We start from the raw sequence: 14,941 nt of genomic DNA, 5'->3' as shown, positions 1-14,941 counted from the left end.
AGCGTGATCCACCCTAGACCTCGTCGGCACTTACCATCTGGTGAGATTGTGGTCAAACGCGAGCCTATTATATTGGAGGAGTGGAATTCTCTGCCGTCTTCTATTTCCGTATGTATATAACCCGGGTGCTTTCAAGGTCAGAGTGAACAGGCAAGTTCTGGGCGAGCTCGCTCCATCTTAGGCCTCGTCAATGCCTTCGGGCAAGTCTGGGGCCAAGAGCAAACCCAACAAAAGTAAAAAAATATATAAAAAAAGAAATCCTCCATTCCAGTTTTGCCGATTTTATAACTATTTTTTTTATCATATTTTAAATCTGATTTCCCAATTTTTGAATTTATCGATAGTCCTTTTATCGACAGCTGGTACACCCACAATGTGACGTGTCACACCAGCCTCCCCGCCCCGCGAGAAGTGACAGAAAATGTTGTATTGACAACTAATGCAATGCTATGGCGTATTATTCTTTATTCTATGCTATGGCTAATCTCCTTCTGTCCGCGGAGGCCCGTGCTCTATGATACTAGACTACAAAAACTAGACAAAGACTGATTTCTCGCCCAGTCACAAAATTATCGCGCTTCGCTTTTTTCCACAGAAATCGTTCGAGTATTTCGAAACAACAGGACAATCAACTAAATTTAATGTCATCTTGAAACAAAACATTACGCAAAAACAAAGATGGCGTGACACGCTTTTTTTGTTTTTTATTAGGCTTAGTAAATGGCGTTTTAAGAAGCGTCGTTTAGGGCTACTGGAGTATGGGAGATAAGTAGTTTATTAAGCGAGATGCTAGACAGATAAATAGGTACTGTGATGCAAAGTAACTGCTTATGATCATTAAGACGAACATCCTTTCTGCTTTATTGTTATTTCTAGTTTAATTTTAAATGGTTTTGGTGTTATTGGTGATTCCGTGCAAGTTAGTCTGCTGTTGTAAAAACACCTCCACCAACCCGCAGTGGCGCAGCGTGGTAGAGTATGCTCCATACCCTCTCCTGTTGATTGAGGTGAGGCTTGTGCCCAGCAGTGGAATGTATTAGGCTGTTAATGATGATTATATTAAAGTATAATGATCCCCCATCTCCACTAAACAGGAAAGGTGACATACAAAGTTAACCGCAGAAAAAACATCAGTATATATAGTCGGCCGGTATAGTAATCGATGAGTCGATGATTGAATGATGGATAATGAATTGCTGTCGACAACATTCCAAACACAGAACTAGATTACCTATTTGTCGTGATGAGATGACAAGTGGGTCAGCACACGCCAGTGAGCTTCGATACATTAAACATGAAAAGGAAAGCGCGGGAGCACCATAAATCCAACTTATGACTCCCGCGCAAAAGGAGAGGCGGGTTTTTTCAAAATACAAGTCCCGTACCGTTACCGGACGGGAGCAGACCGGTTGCAGCCAGTGAAGTGCCGTTCCAGTGAAAGTTCCCAAAGTGGGATCAATAAAAGGCGCAAAGGTTACGTAAAAAGAGCCTTGTCAACTAGCCTTTAGGCAGATAGGATTAGAGTATAAGAACAATTTGAAAACAAAAGCAGCCATTGTCCCCATTAAACAGTTTTTGCAACAGGAAAATTCCCACTTTGGGAATATTCCCGGGGACATCACTAGTTGCAGCGTCCGATTTGTTTACGGTAAACTTCCCGGCACTCCAAGGTCAAATAGTGGATCGAGAACGCGTTTAAATCACTTTTTTTATATTTATGAGATGTCAATGTAACCCGAGGTTTAAGATTGATTGATGTATTCAATTTGCTTTGTTAATCACCGTTATCTGTTCCGATACTAATATAATAAGGAACTAGTTTTCGACAGCATGTTTGCTTGGGGTACATCTACATACGAATGCCGAGGAATCACACCAAAAATAATTCTGCTGCCACAACTAGTTACCAAACAGCAAAAGAAAAATCTTCTCTCGTAACTTGTTAGGTATTTAAATCTAGTTACCAAGGAGGACGAAGGGTGTAATTCTATCAACGATGAACTTGTTAAAGTTCAGAGCGTGTAAATAGCTTGTTTTAGATTTCTGCTTAAAATTGACGTGTGTTCCATAAATTTAATGTTCTTTCTTTTTCAGTCGACAAGAAAATGACAGGTGTAACTTAAAATAGAATTAGATGGCGTCTGCAGGAATAAGCCTCATTAAATACTTAAAAAAAACTTGCGGCTGCGTTTGTATCTCTATTTCTGATATATAAACTATATTTGCACGAAATGGTAAGAAACATACTGCACGTACTCACAAATTTTCGCATTTATAGTAGGTTCGAAGTTTATTAACAGTCAAATGGTTCACCAATCTACGCGTCGTCATGTAACTACATACAAAGTACAGAGCAAAAATAAAAACATAAGATTTCACACTCCTAAATCGTATAAGTAAATGAAAGAACACGCAGGATATGGCTGGATGTCGATAGCCCAGGATCGTCGGAAATGGAAAAACATGGAAGAGGCCTACGTCCAAAATTGGATATAAATTTAGGCTGATATAGATAGATAGATAGATAGAAATGAAAGAATTTACAGATATGAATTATCTGTTTCAAATGCTTCGGATAATTTCATTTCAATCTTCTGTTTCAATGCTCGAATTGTAATCTGAGTGACAGGTAGTGAAAGTACCAAATTACAAACATTAGACATTAGAAATATTGCCAACTGAAAAATTGGCTTCGTATTTACTAACGAATATTTCCGAAGACACATCAATAAATTAGGTACCTAATTAGTTTCTAGCATGAAAGTTAAATGTGTGCTTGAATAATATGTCCCATTTATCAACTTCCATCAAAACTGTCGGCAATGGCAACTTTCCAGGCTACGTTCACCAAAAACAATATAGATGGCGTTGTACAATTTTAAAGTGATAATTATTATTTTTTTAAAGAACGTCTATGGCCCTGTGCTGAGGTTTTTCTTGCAGCTTCCTTTCCCCGGCTATACAGGTTGTGAAAAGCTGCAGTAGTTTTAGGCGGATGAGACGTTCGTTTTGTAAAATTGACGATTTAAAGTGTAACTATGTTACCTAATGAATAAAGATATTTTTGAATTTTTATTTTTTTGAATATCTTTTCATTACTCGGTACATAATTATTCCAAAATACAATATAATGGCAGAAGCATATAAAATAATTGTTGCTTGATATTTGGAGCACGCCTCTGGCCTTTCAACTCTAAAACCAGGCCGAAAACATGCATGTAAATTTTCGTAAACATGCAATAGGTATATTTAATAAACTTGTTTTCATGAAAGTCTGGTTAAATAACCGTATTTAGGTATTTTTATATCCGTTTGTTTGATAACTTGTTTCACGGTCGCAAAGAACCAATAATATAGATTCTTTTATCGTGTGGGTTGTGAAGTGAATTACCAACCTCATCAACCCTGGTGTCAGGGTTATTATTGAGCAGCCAAAGGCTCCTGACATGGCTCATGTAACGACTATTTACTTACATCAGTAAACAGTAACCGGGACCTACGACTTAACGTGCCTTCCGAAGCATAGATCATCTTACTTTCGGTCAATCAGGTGATCAGCCTGCAATGTCCTAACCAAACTAGGCATCACAAAGTGATTTTTGTGATATGTCCCCACCGGGATTCGAACCCGGGACCTCCGTATCGTGAGGCCAACGCTAAACCACTGGACCACGGAAGCCGTTATAATATAGATTATAGATAGTGATTAGTTCTATTTTTAGTAAGTAAGTAACATCATTTTCCGCCATGTTAAATAATAATTTAGTACAAAATGGCGGTAGAAGTGGGTGTGGGAAACGTTCACAAACTGGACATTGAGTACGAAGAGCGTGGGTGAAGAGGCCATGCAGATCTCAAACGCGCAATCAGGCATTAACTGGCCAAACATCGGTAAAAACAGACAAACACGCGGCTTAGCACTTGTACTGGATTTTCGGAATATTTCACCCGTACTAGGAAGTTATTAACCGGACAGATTGAGGCGAAATCTGTTTGCTTTGGTTAAATCTTTTTATTTGTTTTTTAATTAGTATTCTACATCATTTTTTTTGACGTGACTTATTGTAGGTTTGCCGCAGATGGCATTAACTACTTGGCCGGACAAACTACATCATAAACCATAGAAGTTGTTTGTATATGTGTAGATAGGTATCTATACAGGGTGTTAGTGATATCAAGTCGAATTTCTTGTCAAAAAATTCATATGTTTTTGGATATTTTCAGTTCCATTCTTTTGCGACGGAAAATTCCACTTCATATCAACTCAAAGGGTCTGAATTTACCCACAAAATTTTCGTTGCAATGTCACTAACACCCTGTATAACATTCTGGATATTCATTAAACGCAGGATAAAACGAATGTGGCATTCATGCATATCATTACGATTGAACTTTTCTCAGTTAGACATAATTGGGTAGTTTCGTAGGTCAAAGATAAATTATGAAATTCTGATTACTAAGTAAAGACAAATCTAAAGGTGACAAAAACGTTTTCCTTCTATTTAACTTATTTATAAATTTTAATAAAGAAAAATGTAATAAATTCCATTGTCATTTCGTGTTTTGACGTTTAGTAAAAAAAGTAACTGATTTGACTAGTTGGAAACTAGCCTATTAGGTATTATAAATAGTCATTAGTCAATAGTTATTAGTCAGGTAAGTACAAATCTTATCCGACACTCAGTGTCGACTGTCTAGTAAGTACAGTCATGAGTAATATCACGTACCCACTTTAGAACCCTGTCGCACTATCATATTTGACATTTAATGAGACTTAGGGTTTAATTTGTCAAAAAAGTTAACGTGACATGGTATCAAAGTGTATACATATTAGTACTCGTGACCGTACACAAAGTGTCCAGCTGACTTTATGTATATGTTTGTTTTTAGCTGACCTTTACCAATACCAAATATACAAAAATCGATTTTAAGTGACTCAGCGAAAGGTCAGTATCGTTTATGGATTACTGTAAGCTGTTACGGACCAGTAGAGGTCTAATAATAACGTCCTAATTTTGTGTGCTAATACGACTCTGACCTTTTCTGTGGGTATTTTACAAGTTCATCAGTATAAATGGCGAATTTATATGAGAATAGCGGTATTACTGTCTAGTTTATTCTGTCCCGCTATAATTTCCATATTGTGATCGGATGTTTTGATTTCTTAGCTTAGATACAGATAGATAAAATAATTTATCCTTCTTCTATCGTGTGGGTTGTGACGTGGATTACCAACCTCATCAACCCTGGTGTCAGGGTTACTATTGAGCCGCCAAACGCCTCTGACATGGCTCATGTAACGGCTACTTACATCGTTAAGTAGTAACCGGAATTAACGGCTTAACGTGCCTTCCGAAGCACGGATCATCTTACTTTCGGGCAATCCGGTGATCAGCCAGTAATGTCCTAATCAAACTAGGGAATTTTTTGTGATATGTCAGAGTCACTGTTAATTGTCATAATCGTGTGTAACTTTGCTAATGCTAAACCCCCTAGCGATATTATGTTGAGGCGTTTTGTTAGTGACGCGACCATGTTCGCGCCCGGCCAGTTATAGCTGAATACCTAATTTTAGACGCTCTATATCATGAATATTGAAAATTCAGGTTTATTTATTGCGATGTCTAGCTTAGATAAGTAATATTTGCACATTTTAAGTCACTCACGTGTGTTCCGCGCCGTCCCCTAGTTTGTCGGACACATTTGCGTGATCCCTCAGAGCGATATGCCAATGAAAGTGCCTTAAACGTTTTAGACATGCATAAAAGTTAATATTCTATTTGTATGTGGAATAAATCATAATGTATTAACCCTCTCGCTAACGAGTGCTTCACTTTATGAACGGGTTATGCTGCATAAATGAAGCTTACGATGGGATTTTTAACCTCCAATGAGTAAGCATGCATAGTTTAGTTATTATGCAGCATGCAAAACATTAAGAAAATGTTGCTTTCTAAGAAACATCTCTGAGAAACTGAAGGGAGTAGAATTTTATTGTGAAATTAGTAGACATTTTTATAAGCTAGAATTTATGTGGCGTATTTCTGCTAGTGCTAAGGTTTAAGTAATTAAAGAGCAGGGAGTTAATAGGTATTATATAGACCGGTGCTAATTCCTATAAGCACCATCTAATTTTATTTTAAGTTATATCTGTCATTTTCTTATCCGCCAAAAACGAAAGGGACAAGCATAAAATTTATAGTACCTACACATGTAAATTTTAAGCACAAATATAAAACAACCGTCTAAAAATTATACATTGGCCAATAACCCGCCAGAATTGTGTTGACAGCACACGTCAAAAGGTTTGCATACCAGCGAGATACCTTTTTGTTTCGCCCGGGTCATTCATTCACTCATTCTTCCTAAAATTAAGAGCTGTCAATCCCCGTCCCTTTCCTTTTCGGTGGATAAGAAAATGACAGGTATAACTTAAAGTAAAATTAGGAGGTGTCTGCAGGAATCGGGGCCATTGGTTGCATAATCTGCATATACTTACTTTAGTTAGGTAACTTAACACGTAAGTATAGAAGAAACGCGTGTGAGGTCGTCAGTGCAATTTTAGTGCAGTAAGTACACCTACTCGAGTATCTAACGCACCAATACCGCTACCAATGTTCAAAAGTAAATTAAAACATTTCTAATTCACCATTCCTTTTATTGTGTCGATGAATATTTGAATTGGTGCTCACGATTCAATTGATTTTTTATACTTGTTGGTTATTGTGTATTTATAGGAATTATGTTGATTTTGAGTTAGATTTTATTATTATATTTATAAGTTATTCAATTATTTTATATTCATTATAATTACCAAAACGGTGTGCTCACGTGCCCTCACTGTGCGCGGGAGTTCACTGTAAAGACTACATAAGCCATCTTCGGGCGCATCAGCGTCGTGCCAATTAGGAGTCGAAGTGGTCGCCATGGCCGAAATCGGTCGGAAAGATCATCATATCATCACATGGTTGAGTGAAGGACTTTTATTGTGCAATGCAATATATTATTGTAATTAGATCTGTATTTATGACTCTAGAACGAATAAATATATTTCATTTCATTTCTAAAATAACAATAATATTAGATTTTTTAAGTAGTTTTTTACATTTAATTTTAATAAGGTCAGTTTCTGTATCCAAGACTTCTCAATATCAAACGTAAAACAATATGCGTCGTAATCGAAGGATTCCCACCATTCCATTAGAACTATAATAGAAATAAAACGCTTGGCTCTATTGCTATTACCCCATCTAAAACCCGCAAGCATTCTTCAGCTATCGCATCGTACATTTCCCACAGTAAAACCCAATACATAAAGAGTATAAGCGCAAACGATCAGCGGGAGTTAGTAGGAAATGGCGGCGTTACACTGGAGCTAACATGCGATCCTGACGACCCGATTCCTCTAGCCATCAACAAACATTTCAGGTCTGTGACTCCGCAGGTGTCATCGAAGTTCTCCCTCAGTGCATATCGCTATCGGCCGCTCCGGCAGAGCATAATACGCTAGATTCCAACTAGTCAAATCAATTACTTTTTACTAAATGTCAAAACTACGCAAACCACTCGCCGTAAAGAGACTCGCCGTTCGGGGAGTTCGGTTTTTTACAGAAGCAATTTCCTGACTGACCTTTTAACTCACGAAGGGAGCATCAGCCCAATACAGGTTAGGTCACATACCTCCGAAACGCATTACTTACAACATAAATACTTGAAGATGAGGAAAAAATCGTTCGCAGAAGCGCGACAAACGCTCGCGCTCAGGTCTGTGTGCGTGCATTGTGAATATACTTTAGTAAATAATGCTAAGATGAATCACTTTTCCCATAAACCGACTATAGGTGACCGTTAGCCTGTCTATGCCTTGTTTGTTTACTGTCGTGCGTGGTCGAACTAGGCCGCCAATCTTGTGATAATAATGCTTATAAAAAACAACATGATACTGACCACGGAGACTGACCACTACTTTTTCCAACCAAATTACTTACATACTTATATACGTGGGTATAGGATGGCTTAAAATAAAATTAGATGGTGTGTACAACCAGAACCAATATATTTCGACTTAAATAACATTTACGTGAGTTTAACTCTTTAAGAATAAGAATAAAATAAATTTATTGCCAGTAGCGATGTGATAATTCGACAATACCCAAAAATATTGGCTAAGTATTATATCTCTCGGGCAAGAAAAAGAGAATCTAATTTTAGTTTCTTGTCCACCGAAAAGGAAAGGGACGGGTAATCGACAGGTATAATTTTTTGGAACAAATGTCAATTTTAGGCAGAAGTTTAAAAATCCTTCCAACATTTTATATTAGTCAATAACCCGACAGAATTAAGTTGACAGCACACGTCAAACGGGCGTATTTTATTCGCCTATTTTTATTGGAGTACTTACTTAATTCTTGAACGCTGACGCTGACTGAATCATCTGATAAAGATGTAAAGGCCTGTGAATGAATGAATGACTTAATTCTTTAATTTAAAATTAACAGTTGTCAATCATTCGTCTCTCGTTTTCGGCGGATAAGAAAATGACAGGTATAACTTAAAATAAAATTAGGAGATGTCTGCAGGAATCGTGGTTATCATAATGATGACTTAAAGAAATGTAGCACTTTTCCTCTACGTAGATAATTTCATGATCTACCTTAACACGTTTGGTAATACTTATATGCACTTACCTACGGGAAAAGTTACAATCGTCGGCGTTAAAGCAATATAGAGGTCATCGTAAAATCAGCAAATAAATGCTAATAAAAAACTTGCCTTACAAAGTATCGACAATTTAACGACCGCCTCTTTGCAGTTTGTTTCTAGATAGGTGCATTCACACAGGCCTAGACATAGGATTATACGGCGACTCCATGTGTGGTTCAGACCTTATAAGTAGACGTAAGTAGGTAAACATTTTGTCAAGTAGATTTAATGCGTGTTGACATATGCGACCAGCCAGCGAAATGGACAAGGCATGCGGATACTTCGGTTCTTGTGATTTTATTTCGAATTAACTCAAAAGTCCGCATAAACTTTCGAGTTATGAAGCGGCTTCCTGGCACGAAGCGAAAATAGGCAGATACACTTTGTTTATTGAATACTCCTATATAATAACACTCGCGAATGTCTTCCGACTAACTTAATGCGATCATTAACCACAAAACACCACTTCGTATTAATTATTTAGATTATTCAATGAAGAAAGCAACTGTCCCGTTCCCGTTTCCCGCCAAAAAGCCTAAAAATAGTAAAGAATTAATATTTTTTATAACCTTTTTTTTTAAAAGGTATTTTTATGTTGCAATTGTCAACAACGGGTAATAGTCAGGCATACAATTTATGGAACACACGTCAATTTTAGGCAGAAACTTAAAAAACCCTCCCAAAATTTTATATTGGACAATAACCCGACAGAATTAAGTTGACACCACATGTCAATCGGGTTGCATATTAGCGAGATGCATATTTTATTTGCCCGGGTTATTCATTCATTTTAAAATTAACAGTAGTCAATCACCCGTCTCTGTCCTTTTCGGCGGACGAGAAAATGACGGGTAAGTATAACTTAAAATGAAATTCGGAGGTGTCTGCAGGAATTGGGGCCTATATCTTTTTAATGATTCTTAAAGTGTACTAATGTATGTTATGTATTATTTATTATTCTGCATGTATTTATTGGTAAGTTGTACTTATAGTTTGTACCCGCAATCTTTTATTTTTTACATATTTCATCGCCTTATGGTTGTCTGGAAGAAATCGCTTTAAGCGTTAAGGTCGCCATTACCCATGTACCTAGTTAAGAGTCTTTTGTAAATATTTCCTCTTTATTTTGGTGCAATAAGCATATTTGTATTTAGGTACGGGTAGGTACGTGTACCTATCCATAGAATAAGGAATCTCTCCCCCCACCAGTGGCTGAGCATAGTTACCTAGGTCTTACTTTAGTCTTCAATCGTATGAGCGTCAGATGTCACACACACATTTACTCGTGTACGATAACGTCAACGTGTAGTGTCTGTAAAAAGATTTGTTTTAAATGAAGTGTCCGGGGTGTGATCTGTGATCTACAAATAGTTATATTCTCTGAATGTTGGGTTGTGTGATATGTAAATGAAACTAGCTTGGAATAGGTAACTAGTATTCGAGTTGAACGAATAGAATTTATCATGCCAAGTAATTAGTCCTCAGTGTACCGTTTAGAGCAGCGTAAATGGGTATTTATTGCAGCATATACTTACTTAACTGAAGGACGTAATATACAATCCCGACGACCCTATTACTCTAGCCATAGAGGCAGCCAATCAGCTCGCGACACCAAACACCCCGATACCGACCCCGCCGGTGTGGTCGACGTTTTCCCTCAATCAGCGCTTATCGCTATCGACCCACTAGGGTCGAGTAATTCTTTCAAATATTTTTCCTCTCAGACGACGCCCTGCAGTGCAATTCTGTAAGGTAATTTTTGAAACTCGCATCTGAATCCGCGGTGAGTTTTTGTTTTGGCATTCTGTAAGACATGTACTTAAGTTGAATGCACACTAGCGACACAGTTGCGAGTACGGCAGCGAGTCGAACTAAAGTTGATGCGAGATTTTGACGTTTTTAGTATGAGATGACAGATGTATCCGCATTCTGTAAGGGTGATTCCCCGTTCACTTCGCTATTCACTTCACTTACGAACTCGATTTGATCTGTCAAATAAAAAGTTGATGTTCGTCGAGTGAAATCTATACGTTTATTAGTTATTTGCTAGTGATATCGTGTCTAATAAGACTCAATAAGTTTCAATTAAGGTAATTTAACAGATTAATGTTTAAAAAACTTTAGTGTAGTATTTTATCTGGTGCTAAGTGTACATGTTTCTTCTGTTGAAAATCGCTCAAATGTTTTTATTAAAGTGTTTATTAGAGGAAGCTCATACTTTGGACAATTTTGAGTTGCGTCGACAAGCCTATGAAATTCGTAGTTTGTCTCTGTTGACCCGAGATGATAACTATGTCAGCGTATATATAGTCTTTCGAAGCAATTAATCGACCAACTCGAGCTTGAGTTGCTCCCTATAATAAAAAAGTACCAAACGTCGAAGAAAAGGACTTACAACTCGTATTAAGGTGAGAAAATTACCTATCTATCTAATACCTACTACCTTATCGTTATTTTGTTAAAATAGATTGATAGCATACTATTCCACACATATTCTGTACCTTGTCATTTTTGGCTAGTGACAGCTACTAAAACATTATAAAAGAAAATGTTCGGACCTATTTGTCCCAAACATCTGCATCCTGCTGCATAAACAAAGTGGTTAAGGTACTCAACAATCCGAACATGTTGAAAAAGTATATAAGGTTTCCCCAAAATATACAAGAAAGACAAATATTAAAAAGGAGATTTATATTTGAAGATTTTTGTGATAAAACATGCGATGAAACCCTAATACGAGTACCCACTTTCTTGTATTGAATTACAGGTTTCATGAAAAAATCATCATTGGCAGCATTGATGGCACTCTCGTAACTTAAAAAGACCGGCTGAGCATGAAGAGCGCTTCTTCTGTCGTAAGAATTATCATGCTAGGATGTGCAATTGAATAAATATCATGTGCAATTGGTAAGTGAATTAAAATCTCTTGTCCCGCTTGAAACATCTTAGAGGTACTCAAATTATTATTTCATGATCATCTCCCTAATCATATTAAGTACCTATTTTTTAGATTACAGATGAAAGTTTTATTTTTAATGAAGATGTAAGAGATCACTTAGAGGCTTTGACAAATGCTGGTGAAGAAATTGTTTTGTTCGGTAAGTTTTTCTTTAGTAAAGATATAATATATTTATAAAAGTGATAAAAATAATTATAAGTTGGCCCATAAAAAATCTATTAAAAAGTTTTTAGATTTATTTAATAGGATACAGAGTATCTAACTGAAATTCTTTTCTAGACCATTCATCAGCTATCTAAATGCAACATTTCTTGTGGTCTATTGTATAATTCTGTAAAAGCAGCAACAAACTTACGTTTCAGTTTTATTAGTAAGGAATTCCTTACTAACAATTGGTTTAAATATTTAGTAATAAAGTTGTATTCTTCATATATTTCAGGTGGTTCTGGATATGCTGAGCGGGCTAACCTTATGACACCTATAAATAATGCCCCAGACAATACTCCTGAAACATAAATTATAACATGCTTGCGCAACTCCGTAGAACGCCAAATGGTTTGTTGAAAAGACGCTTCAGGTGTTTGTTAGTACACAGGGTCCTAGACTATCATCCTGATAAAGTTGCAATGCATGTTGTATTCTGCATAACGTGTTCAACCGGGCTGGAATGGAGGTAGTTAATTTGACTGAAGATGAAAACCTAGAGGAAGCTCAGGTGGCAGCCGAGACACAGAGAAGGCAACGTGCCAAATCATGATGATTTAAATGTTGGACGGTCGCAAAGGCCTCAAAGGACAAAGAAAAAAAAGTCAAAGATCTTGTGAATAGATTGTGGTGATCGCGTCGACGTTAACTCCACCTCATTGTTTTTAGTTTATAAGTTTGTATAAGTTTAAATAAATAAAAAAAAAAAATAAAAAAAAGAGTAACAGAACCTTAGGACTAAATATTTTAATTATCTATGTAGATCTAGTTATAGTACATACTAAGGAATAACAGGTAATTTAGAGGTATAGGTATTAGTGAGTGTGTTGTTATCATAAAGAATTACCTACTTTGTGTAATGTTATACAATAAAATTGTATATAATAAGCTATTATTACTTTAGGGTCTGCTATTAACTTCAAAATTGTATTTTATGAATAAATAACGGTTTTTATTATTATTTATATTTAGTACATAAGAACATTAGATCATAAGATCAATCTAATCTTTGACGCCGTATAGTAAACATCACTTTAAAGTCTGTTCTGCAAAATTATTCTTTTTCATATGTCAAAAGTGTGTTTCCGTATCAAATCTTAGTAATTTTGTAACTATAGTGCAATATCTAAATAGTGTACTAATTTATATTTAAATCGAAGAGCGCCTCCGTTATTAAAGTGTCAATAACTTGCAAACCAGCAACATATCAAAAAGTGACATTTATACGTGTACAGTGGCAGCATTGAACACTTGCACACGATTAGACGCGGTTAAGTGCGCGACATACGTGTGATACGGGTCAATTTGGCGTGAGGAGCTTGCAGTGAGTCAGCTGACCGGTCCGGCTGCGTCACCGTCAAAGATCAGTCGCACTGCGGTCGCTTACGTTTCTGCCTAAGGATCGTTGTCTCTGAGAGGACGCACGCTATTTACCTTATTATTGATTCAACAACTCGATCTAATTAGTAACATATTTATTATAAATATTATTGTGGTACGATGGCTTCCAATAAATCCCCAGAGAAAAGTACGAAGAAGAGTAATGTGATCGTGTGCAGTGGGTGTCGTGCTCCGCTGTCAGGGAAGGCGGAACAAATGGTTTGTCGCGACTGTAACTCAAATTATGATCTTTTATGTGCGAACCTTAATCCCAGTCAATTCAAATGCATGGAACCTAAGCAGAAAAAGAATTGGATTTGCCCCGGCTGCTGCAAAAAATCAAAGTTTGACAACTCCAGCACCCCTGTATCGCCTAGCATTGCTCTCTTGGAAACCCCTAGTATCTCTAATGTTACTATGCGTAAGAATAAGCTGAGTCACCAGAATCCCGACGTTGGCGAGAGCTATGTCACTGAGTCACGACTTCGCGAAATCTTACATCAAGAACTTACCTCGACCATTAACGCAAGTATTAAAAATTTGGTGGCATCTGAACTGATAAGTATCACTGAAAAAATAAACGGTTTCCAAGAGTCTATCACCTTTTTTAATAAAATATATGAGGAAATGAAAACCAGCTTGGACGAGAAGTCTGCTGTTATTGCTGAATTGAAAAAGGATAATGACGCTCTTAAAACAACTGTAAGTGCTTTGACAGGTCGACTTAATACAGTGGAGTTACATATGCGGGAGAGCAACATCGAAATAAATGGCATTCCTGAGCATAGATCTGAAAACCTGATTAACACAATTGTGCAGCTAACAAATATAGTAGAGAACCCTGTATCTACTGAAGATATACTGCACGTTACACGTGTAGCCAAACTAAATCCAGAAGGAGACAGGCCCAGGGCGGTAGTTGCTAAACTGAGAACTCCTCGCTTACGTGATACCATCTTGGCTGCAGTGAGCAAATTCAACAAGAGGAATCCTCAGGATAAGCTTGGGTCGAATCATCTGGGTATTGGTGGAGCCCGAAGGTCTATATATATTTCTGAACATCTTACCCCTGACAATAAGTTGTTGCACGCAGAAGCTCGAAAGAAGGGTAAAGAACTGCAGTACAAGTTTGTCTGGGTACGGAATGGACGTGTTTATGTTCGCAAGGACGAAAATCAGCAAGCTCTTCTAATAAAAAATCTAGATAGCCTAAAGCGCATGTCTTGAGTTTTGTTATGTTGTTATACTGCTACTGTATTTGGTAAATATAACAGGTAAAACAATAAATAAAAATGATTGATATATACTACCAAAATGTACAAGGTCTTAGGACTAAAACAAATAATCTGTTTAAAAACATATCAACTAGTAATTATAAGGTAATAGTTTTGACTGAAACATGGCTCAATAGTAATATATGTAATAATGAACTATTTGACAGCCGATACATTGTATACCGCAGGGATAGGGACAGTACAACTTCTTCTAAAGCAGATGGTGGGGGATTGCTAATAGCTGTATCTCGTGATATACCCTCAGCTCGAGTGGAGAACTGGGAGACAGATGTTGAAAATATCTGGGTTACTTTACAAATTAATATCAACAATGTGTTAAAACATTTGTATATCTGTGCTGTGTATCTTCCACCACCAGTATCGACTGTTACTATGTCCGGATTTCTTGAAAGCATTGACG

At 36.9% G+C, this 14,941-nt stretch overlaps 1 protein-coding gene and 1 long non-coding RNA gene across 2 annotated transcripts in view; one reads left to right on the top strand and one right to left on the bottom strand.

Moving 5' to 3' along the window:
- The window catches only part of LOC126369274 (uncharacterized), an 82,086-nt gene that overhangs the window by 38,788 nt on the left and 28,357 nt on the right, over window positions 1-14,941 (bottom strand). The window lies entirely within an intron of this gene.
- On the top strand, window positions 10,437-12,556 carry LOC126369295 (uncharacterized). Its single transcript, XR_007566675.1, has 5 exons — window positions 10,437-10,793; window positions 10,911-11,111; window positions 11,471-11,610; window positions 11,714-11,801; window positions 12,102-12,556. It is a non-coding gene; the product is annotated as an uncharacterized LOC126369295 (long non-coding RNA).

The sequence above is a fragment of the Pectinophora gossypiella genome, chromosome 8 (assembly GCF_024362695.1).
Source record: "Pectinophora gossypiella chromosome 8, ilPecGoss1.1, whole genome shotgun sequence".
NCBI lineage: Eukaryota > Metazoa > Arthropoda > Insecta > Lepidoptera > Gelechiidae > Pectinophora > Pectinophora gossypiella.
This window is presented reverse-complemented; position numbering and strand designations above follow the sequence as displayed.